Consider the following 12009-nt stretch of genomic DNA (forward strand, 5'->3'; position numbering starts at 1 on the left):
CACTTCCCATCTGCAGCTGGGCTCGCTGAGCAGTGAGGCGTCAGCACCTTGTTCCCATGCACCCTCTAAGGCTTTTATTTGCCAAGTAGCATTTTTAGAAGTGAGGCTGTGGCAGGAAATAAATGCCATTCCCTGCCCGACTCCCCACTCCTCACCCCATTACACCACTCCCCCCTAAGCTCCCCTGCGAAGCTGTTCAACACCCACCCCCATGCCCCTCAGGAGGGGTGGGGGTGACCCAGGCCCCATCCCAGCCCCAGGTGGCTGCTGTGGCTGCTAGAGCAATCCTGGGTGCAGGGGGAGGAGGAGGAGTGGTCCCCTGCAAGCTGGGCCCGCCAATCAGACCCCTGACTCTGCAGCTGAGTCTCTTGCGGAGCTAATTTGCATAATTTGGTTCAATATTTACTGAGCCAACCTCATTTTCTGGGCCGTCTCCACGGCCGACAGCTGGGAAGGCTGCAATTACGGCATTACTGGCGCGCAGGGAAGCCGCAGCGAGTGCACACTGAGAGGCGGCTTCCAAGCACACGCAGCCCTGGGGGCCCACCACGGTCTCCCCCATGCCCGCAGCTGGAAGTCTGCCGGGGCCCAGCTGCGAGCCAGGCTGCACCCCGACGCAGCTGACAACAGCAGCAAGGGCAGGGGTAACAGTAATCCTCATAGGCGGCTCCAGCTGGGTGCAAGGGTGCGGCCCCGGGTGGGGTATCTCAGTCATCTTCAGGGCCCGGGGAGGAGAATCAGTAAGGCCTGTTGCAAGGCCGCCCAAAGGAGACTCTGATGGGCCAGAAAGAGCCTCTGCTTCAGGCCCAGCTGGATTCGGCGTGTGAGTGACGCCCCATCAAGACTCATTTTTCTTCTGTGCTGGAGCCCTGCGCCGGGAGCTGCGGGCCAGCCGCCGAGCAGCAAGCACAGTCTGGGGTGTCTGCCACAGGCCTGGGGTCCCCGGGTTGGGCAGGCCGGGAAAGTGGCTTCTCCAGGGCCCCCCTCCGGGAGCAGGGAAGGTGGGCGAGGACCCGAGGGCGGACAGGCACACGCCAGTCCCCACAGTCACTGACTGCCACCGGAATGCAGGGGCATTTAGAGCAGGGCCCGTTGTGGTCACTCCCCGGCACTAGAAGCGTCTGCACACGGGAGGTTTTCAAATAAATAGGCTGATTCCTGCTTCTTGAGGAATGAAACATATTTGAGGCTTAGTTTAGACAGCCATTAAATGTGGATAAAAATAGCTATCCCGGGGCGCCTGGGTGGCTCAGTCATTAAGCCTCCGACTCTTGATTTCAGCTCAGGTCATGGTCTCAGGGCCGTGGGATCGAGCCCCACTGGGCGTGGAGCCTGCTTACGATTCTCTCTCCCCCTGCCCCTTCCCCCACCGCCCCCTATAAAAAAAAATAAAATAGCCATCCCAGTGTGGTGATGATTAAATGATAAAATATAAGTACACATGCCTAAAATTCCAGGTAACACATAATAGGAGCTCCGTAAAGGACTGCAGACTCCGTGAACTCATCCTTTTTCTAGCTGTACTTGACCTTGGTAGTCGACCCAGACAGACAGTAGTTTCCTGTGGATTACTCGTGTCCCCTGATAAAGTGGTTTTTTAAAAAAATAATCGCAGTAACCACGTCTTTGCATGCTTGGCCATTTACATGCATCTCATTTGATCATTACAATAATAATCTCATTTGATTCTAAACATCCATATAAATTACACGATAATTAATATTAGTTGAGGGCTTGTCCATGCCAGGCACGGCTCTAGATGCTTTGTCTTTACTGATTCCCTTCATCTTCACAAGAGCCCTAAAAAGTAGGTGTCAGTCTCCCCATGTTCCTGAAGCCCTGGGTACTGGGTGGTTAAGTCACATGACGGTGTTACTACTACTTACAGCCGATGAACAGCAGAGACCCAGCTCACCGGGCTTCGGTGCGCCCTCTTTAACCACTAAACGAGCTGCTGTTCTGGTTGGTTCCATGAGAAAGCTGGACATGGAATAATGCAGAAGTCTCACAAGTAAGTGCTAAGTGGCAGAGGTGGGAATGGAGGGCAATAATCCGGATCTTTGTGGATTCCTTTCGTTCCACAGTGGGAAGGTCATGTGCTCGGAGCACCCCAGGCTTCAGTGGGCAGCTGCCCGTGGGGCTCAGGACCCAGAGCAGACACCCGGCGGGGAGCTAGGTGCTCTGTGAGTTGGCCGAGTGGTGTGGGAGCAAGAGCAGGGGTCCCCCACTTAACTCTTGTCTTCACACCAACCCCGCAGGGCATGAGCCTGGGTGGCAGGCAGGTCAGACAGGAGGAGTGAGCGAGCTGGAAGCTGCTGGAGAGCAGAACCGCGGCCTGCAGAAGCTCGGGGTGCCCGCGACAGGCACCTGCCCCCAGGCACGGGGAGCGCACCAGGAAGCGTCTGATGGCTCAAAGCAAGACAAGGACATAACTGAGCTGGGCCTGGTGGGAGTTTCCTCCACACGCCAGCAGACAGGAGACCCAGAGAAAACAGAGCCGGGTCGCAGGCCGCAGTCTGGGGCTGCCCACACACACCTGGGGCGGTGAGCGGCACCTGCGGGCCCTACAGCCGTGGAGCCCGCGTGGGAACAGCAGGCAGCGGGGCGGGCAGGTCAAAAGTTTACACGGAAGCGTGCAAGCCTGTGGGACGCTGAATGCAAGGTGCTATCTTGCTTTGATCTCAGAACAGTAAAAGGATATCGGTGGAAAGCCACATAAAGTCTGTGGTTTAGTGAATGGCAAGATGTATACCAGTTAATTTCCCAGTTGTGACAAACGTCGTGTGAGATGTTAACTTCGGGGGACACGGGGCGAAGGTACGCAGGAGGTCTCTGCATTACCTAGTCCTGCAATTTTTAAATTCCAAAAGAATTTTATTAAACTTTTTTTTTTTTTTTTTTACATCTCCAGAAGGAATCTCAATGCTGTTGCATGCTATGCCACCTTGACCGAGTCATTTACGCACTCTGTGCCTCAGTTTCTTCATCTGTGCTCACAAGCATGGGGGTGTAACGGCCCCGGACTGTGACCCTGAGCCTCATCCGGCACCGTAAATACTCCATGGATGTTTTCTGTTATTATTATCAGTACGGTCTGCTCTCAAGCGTAAACTGCATTCCCAGGTTGGGGTAGATGGGGGGACGGCTCCCAGCACCCCCTTCCTAGAAGGAAGGTCATGTCCTTTGCTGATGCATGGGTCCCTTGCTGAGGTCATGTCCTCCCCGGGGAAGGGGGGCGGTGGTGGGATGTAAAGACTCAGCTGCTCCAGCCAGATGGGGCACAGCTCTGCCGGGCAAGGCAGCTTTGTCAGGCCCAGGTGACTTCCTTTGCCCGGTTCCTCACAGGCATTGATCCCCGATCCACATCTTGCCCCCACCCCTCGTCCAAACCCCGTTTCATTGTTTCTTGCCAAGAACCTAACCTGCAGCACCTGGTGCTGGGAGGGATCTGAGAAAGCAGGGGTGAGATGGGGGCTTGGGAGCTGTGCTAGCCCCTCTCAGCTGGCAGGGAGGACCCCATCACTGGTGGGGTGGGGAGCACAGGCAGGCCCTAGCCCAAGGTGGCTCCCAACTGTTAAAACTTGTAGCAGTGTTGGGGTGCCTGGGTGGTGCAGTCAGTTAAAGGTCCGACTTGGTTTCAGCTCAGGTCATGATCTCAGAGTCGGGCTCTGCTCAGTGAGGAACCTGCTCAAGGCTCTCTCCCGCTCCCTCTGCCCCTCCCCACTGCACCCTGTCCCTCTTTCTCTCTCGAATAAATAACTATATCTTAAAAAACCAAAAAACTATAGCAGTGTGGGTGGAGTGCGCTGGCAGGCAGTGAATGCATCGGGCATTTGAGGCTTGGGGGTCGGGTAGGGGGTAATAGTGGCTCCAAAGATCACAGTATTAGATGCCATGGTTAGCACTGTGGATGCCCCCCCAGAAAGACAATGAACAGCCGAGGCCTAGAAGGGGACAGTGGAAAGCCAGGAATGGGAGCCGCGGGGCCTCGTTAATTGTATCCAAGGAAACTTTCATCTTTCAAACAGGGAAGGGGGAATGAATTCAGGACAAGCCTGAAATAGTCCAAGTGGCTAAACTTCAAAGACAGTTGATGTCCCAACCAGGCCAAGTCTGTTAGGCCAAGGTAAAGGCCTGGGATCCTGGCTAATAGGATCGGGCCATCTCGGGCGATGCCTCTGAACGCTTCAATTCCCCAGACTCCTCTGAACCTTCTGAACCAGGAGCATGGCCCAGCCTTCCCCTCCCCTTGAGACGATACTGAGGCCTCTACCTGCAAGGCAACACGTGCCCTCCCCACCTCTCAGGACCCACCTCAATCTCCTTTTCCCCATTTGGTATCTCCTTTAAGAAATCCTTACCTTCCCTGAGATTTTTAAAAGAGTGTTCACATTCCTTCCCCTCCCCCCAGTCAATACAGCTTTTATTGCATCTTTAAGACCCCACAAATAAGTCTGGAAAATCATCCGGCTGATTCTGTAGCTAGATGACTTAGATCTTATTCATCAGTCTGCTGAACTAATCCTTTTTCGGAAACACAGATAACATCCAAAACTTTCCCGACATCCTTGTCTTTAACTGTTGTGGCTTGCTGAATCGAAGCAGCGGAGTTTGATACAAGTTCAGTGTCATTTCCTTCAAGAATTAATTCATCTTTCTGGGCTTGAGATACCGAACGAGGAACGCCTGATCTCACCTGAGCCCTGTGGATGTACTTTTCACTCAAGAAGTTTTGGATTTCAACAGGAGAGCGATTTTCCTGAATAGCAGCGTTGATGGGGCAGTGAGTACACACAGGCCCCCTCTTGTAATGGAGGCCCAGTGTAGCCCCCCGATCGTGTTCTGCACACGACTACTGGTAGTGCCAACGGTAGCCAGTTCTTTTCTTTTTCCCACCATTTGTCAGCTCAGAGCCTCTTCTTTTTCTTTCCAAGGAGACTGAGTTCTACATTGATGTGACTGAAGCCCGTGTGCAGGGTTCCTCTGGGGCCCTTCCCAATAACAGTGCATCCCTTCAGAATGATGTTGACATTTTCTGGAATGTCGACAGTCTGATTGCTGAGACTGGTCTTCGTTCTCGCAGTAGATTTGGCAAGGCGAGCTGTTTATATTCCTTTTATTAGTTTATTTTTTTCCAGCATCCCAAATCTTTTTAATAACAAGACAGGATCTGAGGTTAGTTTTTGTAGCCACGGTGGGCCAATTGGCCTCTGGTGCACTCGGACTTCTGGCCCTTGGAGCATTCACAGGGATTGGTGGGGCTGTGTGGGGTTCACAGGGCCTGTTGAAATGCCTATACACCTCTGGGCCCTTTCAAGGATCAGAGAACAGGATGGTGCCACAGCCCTTGCAGGAGTCCAGGGCCAACTGGTTGAAGGTAAAAATCTTGCTCCTGGTCTTAAGGATGTGGCTCACGTGCAGTGCGGGCACCTTTAGTTTGGGGACCTCTTGGACACGCACATCATCCATTACAGTTCCTACAAGCATAGTTGTTTTATTTTCCTGGTAACAAAGCTCTATCTTCTCAATCATCTAGGAAAGGAACAGAGGCCACCGGGTAGTGCGACTCATGTACAATCCCTTCAGTACAACTCGGTTGAAGGTGGAGCTGGTTTGTCCAGCCAGAAGTCTGTACAGATTTACCAACAGCATCAGAAAGGGAGACAGAATATAAAGACTCCTAACTCTGGGAAACGAACTAGGGGTGGTGGAAGGGGGGGTGGGGGTGACTGGGTGATGGGCACTGAGGGGGGCACTTGACGGGATGAGCACTGGGTGTTATTCTGTATGTTGGCAAATTGAACACCAATAAAAAATAAATTTATTATTTAAAAAAAAAAAGGATTTACCAACAGCCTTAGGTAGATGTCCTGGCTCCTAAGCTTACACCAACTCTTTCAGTCCTTGTGGGTGGTGGGTGTCCCCTCCCAAGATGGTGCCTCCTGCTCAACCGGGTCCATAAAGCCCTTTTATTAGTTTCTATAGTTTTACATTTCACATTTAGGTCTTTAGTCAACCAAAGATAACTGAGGACACACATAATAAGGTGCCTATATTTTTGTCTGGATAGAAGCCAGTTTCCCCAACATCATTTATTAAAGATTCCACCCTTTGTCCATTTGTTTTTTTTTTTTAAAGGATTTTATTTATTTATTCATGAGAGACACACAGAGAGAGGCAGAGACACAGGCAGAGGGAGAAGCAGGCTCCACGCAGGAAGCCTGATGTGGGACTCGATCCCAGGACTCCAGGATCACTATCTTTTTTTTTTTTTTTTTTTAAGATTTTATTTATTTATTCATGAGAGACACAGAGAGGCTGAGACACAGGCAGAGGGAGAAGCAGTCCCCATGCAAGGAGCCCGATGTGGGACCCGATCCTGGGTCCCCAGGATCACACCCTGGGCTGCAGGCAGTGCTAAACCACTGTGCCACCGGGGCTGCCCTATCTGTTCTTGATGTCACTTCTTTCATACATCAAGCTCTCATGTGTTGTTAGAGCTGTTGCATGATGTTGTTTTCTTCCATTTTCTGCTTTGTCCCATGCCTACTTCTTTGGCTATGGCTTTGTAATATGTCTTAATAGCTGGCGAGTGAGGTAAGTGTGAATGGTCATTATTATCATTACAGATGAGGACACTCAAGTTCAGACAACCTAAGTGATGTGTCCAAGATCACATGACTAATAAGTGGCCAGACCAGGATTTGAACTCATGTCTGAGTTATTTAAAAGACTGGGCTCTTCCCATTGTTCCAGGCTATCCTCAGGGTTGTCTCTTTCCCCAGGAAGAAGAGGTGGGGAGGGTACTTTGATTACATTGGCTTCATGCTTCTGGCATCCAAGGAGGTCACATTTCTTCCCAGAAGGAACTGACATTTCTTTTTGGCTCCTGCAACCAAAGGGAGAAGCCACATTCTCTGCCACTATTGCCTTTTCCTTGGGAGCACCCATTAGGGTAGAGAGAAGCAGGCTTGAACTGGGGGCCCAGAGAAACGCCCTCTAGTCAGTGGGCTTCATGCTTCCTGTACTGTGGCTGCGAGCGAGGGCTGAGAGACCACATAATTATCTTTATCTTTTTGAAAATAGATCTGACCATATCTGTCTCTCCTGCTAAAAACAAAATAAAGAAATGACACTATACACCCGCCTACCACCACCCACCAAGAAAAAACAAAACCCAAGTCTGCAATGAAGCAATCGGCTGCAGACTTTTTTGTGTTTGTGTTTCTTTTTAGTTGATAAATCTCTTTTTTTCCTGTAATAGAATCCTATGCAGGAGCCCCAAATGAAAAACAATGAAGTGTGGCTTTATTAGTGTGTAGCTTTTCAAGTCCAAAGTGGAGATCTGCTCAGCTTCCTCCTGTGCCTGACACCTACTAGGTGCTCAGTAAATATGTATGGATTTAATGAAATAGGCTTGGGGGCCTGTCCATGGGACCCATTTGGCATCCACAGACCTTGAGGTCAAGCATGAGCCTCCATGATGGTACTTAAAAGCCTAACTTTGGCCTTGTTCTGTCTCCTAGACCAACACGAGCTGTACTAACAAGCTCATCATTCCCAAATTTGCCCAGTCCTTTCTTTACCTGTGCCTTTGCTAAAGCTGTCCTCTCAGCCTGGAGTGTCTTTCCCTCCCACGTGTCCTGCTGTGTGGACCACCAGATCTTTGTAACTCAGCTCACATAACCCCTGCTCCGTGAAGCCTTCCTTGATCTCTTGCCAGCTCCCCTGGAAGCCCCATCTTTGTGCTGGCTGTGCATCGGCTATCGTACTTGTCCTGGCCTGGTAAAGCTCTGCCCCGGAACTCCTCAGGGCAGGGCTCAGGCCCTTCGTCCCCATCCTCAGTTTAGTATTTGGTCTCTTAGGGCTCAACAACTATTATCTGAATAAATGAATGAAGAAGTGAATTGATACATGAATATGGAGACAGTAGTCAGCCCGCTGGAGGCCTGTCATTGGAGGATCCAGCCCAGGACAGCCCTCCCAGAAGGACCCGCAGTGGTAAACACCCAGCAGTGTGTGGCAAGCCCCAAGAAGGTGGCTCCATCACTGTTACAGGCTGGGAGGGGGAGGAATCTATGAGGCTGGGTTCCTGACATCTGTAGCTGTGAAGTGGCAGCCAATCAAGGGTTGGTTCTTGCAGGGGTCGGGGCCTCTTCCTGCCTGAGGACTCCTGTTTTCCAGCTCCCACACTTCCCTCTGTTCATCCCAGACCTGGGCCTTGGGGAAATCACTCCTACCTCCATAACCTCTGAACAGTCCTGAGGGAGAGCCCCTTCCACATTCTAAGTCCTGAGTTTCCTTTGGACTCTTGCAGTTGGCTGTTCACGGGCAGCTTCTTTCATCCCAGAGAACTTGCCTGAGGCTCCTTTCCAGACGGTGATCCTTCTGGAGGTCTTGGTCCCGCCTTAGTAATCATTCTCTCTGCTGGCCCATGGTGGTGCCCAATGCTGGGCTTTGTCTGAGAGGCTCAGTGAATATTAAATACCCAGCAGATCTGTGGGAACACAGAAAGGTCACCAAAACCATCAACAAGGTCTAGCCAGCCCTGGAGCAGGACAGAGCCATGAGCTCCTCTCCAATGGGAGACATGGTACACAGACAGCGACAGGGTGGTCAGCTATATACGTGGGTGTGCCTTCAGCAAGCACCAACTTTATGCCAGACACTAAGTTGCTATCATACATGGTAATGTCTTGCTCATCAGATCGTTGAGGAGCAAGTATAAAAATCCCCATTTTTCAGATGCGGAGACCAAGGCTTACAGAAGTAAAATGACGTGGTCAAAGTTTCACAGTTGGATGAGTGGCAGAGCTGCAGTCAGAAGCCACATCCCTCTGCTGTAGGAACTTTGAAAATAAAAGCCATTCCCTGGATGGTGGTTGGCTGGTTTTCATGGGGGGGGGGGGGGGGGAAGCACAAAGGAAGCCTTCATGGGTAGGATTCTAAACCTGAGCCTTGAAATTCCTTAATAACATTGGTTCATTTATTCAACCAAAATGTATTGAGCACCTACTGACCTTCCCTGAAGGAGCAGTCTAGTGATAGGAAAAAAAAACCCCAAAAAATCAGAAAAGGCAAAGCTTATGTCAGTGGCAAGTGTGGCCGGCGAGTCTGTGGGAGCGTCTCCATTCAGCATGGGGGGAGCAGGTCATCGAGCACAGTCTATCCTGTATGAGGGACCACGGGAAGCTCCTACTACCCTGTCGGGGATTGTGGGAAACTCTTGGTCCAGTGTGGAGGATCATGGGAAGCTCTCCAGCCAGTGTGGGCATCCTGAGAAATTTCCTGGCACAGTGCAGTGCGTCTTGTGAGGCTTGGGGAGGAGGGGATAACTGCGCTGAGTCTAGAAGGCTGAGTGGGACAGGAAGGGGAAGAAGTGTCCAGAAAGACCCTGGAGCAGTACGTGCAAAGGTCCGGAGGCCCGGTCTTTTCCGTAGGCCCCGAGAACAGGCTGACAGCCAGCCGTCGGCGCATGTGTGTTTGTTCCAAGCCCACAGTGGGGAATTTATGAGACCTGAGTCAATTCCTGGGGTTAGTGCAAGTCCAACGTGGCTCAGAGTTGCATGATGTAGTTTGAGATTATTAGTTTCGTGAAGTCATAAAGAAAGGCACACGGAAGGTTGTAAAAGCATTCCAGGCCCCAGGAAAGGAAGAACGGCCCTTTGGAAGCCTTGGCTCATTTCTTCCAGGCACCCTCCTCCGCCTGGACGCTGTGGGGGCCTCTGGTTGAAGAATCCAGTCTCGTGAGGGCCGCTGCTGCCGTCGGAAGGCGGCTCCGGGACTGCGTCCGGGCAGACAGCGAGGAGCAGGAGCTTGGGTGATCCCTAGGCCTTGGGGGGCCGGAAGGCCCAGCTGTCTGTTTGCATGGGTTCTGGAGGAGAACAGGCCGATTCTTCTAGAGAGGGGCCTCTCCACCCCCACCCGCTCCACGCACAGCAATACAAATCGGAAGGAGAAGAAAAGCCCAGGGCTTCAAATCCTGTGAGCTCCCCCGGGCCGCCCCCTCCAGCCTTGTCACAGGAGGGCAGAGGCCCAAGGCCGCCTCAGAAGGAAAGTGCGTCTCCCCACCCCAGCAGAAAACGGGCATGAAGGGGGCCCCGAGCCAGGTGTGGGCCTCCGTTCTCCCTCGGCTATGTTCTAATGAGAACTTGGCAGAGGGCTCAGGCTCTCGGAGCCGCGGCCTCCTCTCCATGAGGCTTCAGTGAGTCAAGGCAGATAAAGCCCGCTGCCCACGGGCCTGCACGTAGGTTTGGCTCCCCCCTCCGCTCCCCTGCCCAGCGTGGGCAATGCAAGTCCAGAAGGGCTGGGTTTTCTGGGCTGGCGTCCTCCTTCCGCCCTCTGGATGGCTCCCCCACAGCCTGCTTCCCCCTCCTGTAACCCTCGCTTGCGTGGCGCTCCCCACCCGGTTCCCCCACCTGAAACCCTGCAGGGCTCTTCCTCACCGCAGGGGGCATGTCAGGGTGGGGTGGGGTGGAATTCACCTTTCCAGACTATTCTTTTCGGTCCTGGCATTTGCCCCTCACTTGGGCTTTTCATTTTGCTTTTCCTTTTCCTTTATGGTGGCAGACCAGTCCTCTCCTCCCCACCCGACCCCACAGCCAAGCCTTCCAAGCACAATTCCTAACACTCCCCTTGTTAGCCATGGGGGCCGAGCTCCTACTGCCACTGATTAGTATGGCAAGGTGTGTTTTGGGCTTTGAGGCAATGTCCAAAAAACCCCAAATGTGCAAATAAATAATTATGCTCAGACATGCACATGCTGTGTGCTACATGATCGGAGAGTAAGAACAAGGGACAGGCCTCTGCTGGCTCCTGGGCTTTCAGGAGAGCCTTGGCAAAGCATGTAACATTGAAGTGGGTTTTAAAGGTCGAATAGGAGTTCACACGAGGAGGGAGGAATATGAGAGAACTTCTAAGCGGAGAGACCAGCGAATGTAAAGGTGGAGAGGTGTGGAAAGGCCTGGGTCACGAGGTCCTGCTGTATGTCGGGAGAGAGGGAAGGAGACAAGTTGAAGCACTGGGACAGGCAGGTCTGCACATGGTGTTGAAAGCCAAGCAGAAGAGTCTAGCGTTCGTTATCCTGAAAAGGAGGAACGGAGGGCAGTGTGCAGAGGGGCCTCGAAGAGTTCCAGGTGTCTGCTGTTCCGACCACGTACTCAGCAGTCAGGAGGCAACACTTCAGTGCCCCCGTGACCTGCCCAGTGTTTTCTGGGTCACCTAACTGGTCAAAAAGTGGAAAAACCATCACCAGAGCAGTTCTCAAACTTTCTGGTCCTTGGAGCTCATTTCCCTCTTAATAACTGTTGAGAAGCTCAGGACTTTTTTGTTCCTGTGGGTTATGTCTATCAGTATGGACTCGATTAGAAGTTGAAGTCGAAAAATCTAAAAAAGAAAAAAGTCAAAAGATCTAAAATATATTAAGATTAAACCCACATGTCCAAATGTTTAAAAAGTCTTCATGAGAAATAATTATTTTAAAAAAATCAGTGAGAAGCATGGTGGTGTGTTTGGTTTTTGCAAATCTCTGTTGCCCGGCGGGCTCCATAGCGGGAGGAGAGCTGGATTGCCACATGTGCTCCTTCCATCTGTTGTACTATCACAGGTCACACAGCCTCTAGGAAACACCACTCTGTGCCTCTGAGAGTGGGAGTGGACACAGCAAGCAGAGTCTAGGGTTACTACAAAAGTCCTTCTGACCTCCTAGATGCCCCCCCTAAGTAGCCCACATGCTGCCTTTCAAGAACTGCTGGTCTAGCAGCAGCCAGGCAAATCCTCAGAGGAGCGAACAGCTGTCTGAACAGCTGGGAGAAACAAAAATGAAAACGAACCCAAAAAAAAAATCAGAGGAAGAACAGACTTAACTCTGTGATGCAAAGAGGAAGGGACGCAAGTGAGGCAGTGTCACCTTGGGGTGATCTGGGAGCCAGGGACATCGGCGTGCCTCCCGGCTCTGCCACTTATGGCCTGCTTGACCAGTTAGCCCATCTGTAAAACAGCAACAAGGCT

At 51.9% G+C, this 12009-nt stretch overlaps 2 pseudogenes; both read right to left on the minus strand.

Moving 5' to 3' along the window:
* Nucleotides 1-4498: 4498 nt before the first annotated feature.
* On the minus strand, nucleotides 4499-5105 carry LOC112922977 (large ribosomal subunit protein uL6 pseudogene; annotated as a pseudogene).
* Nucleotides 5092-7839, minus strand: LOC112923007 (large ribosomal subunit protein eL18-like; annotated as a pseudogene).
* Nucleotides 7840-12009: the final 4170 nt, after the last annotated feature.

This window comes from Vulpes vulpes, chromosome 12, assembly GCF_048418805.1.
Source record: "Vulpes vulpes isolate BD-2025 chromosome 12, VulVul3, whole genome shotgun sequence".
Lineage (NCBI taxonomy): Eukaryota > Metazoa > Chordata > Mammalia > Carnivora > Canidae > Vulpes > Vulpes vulpes.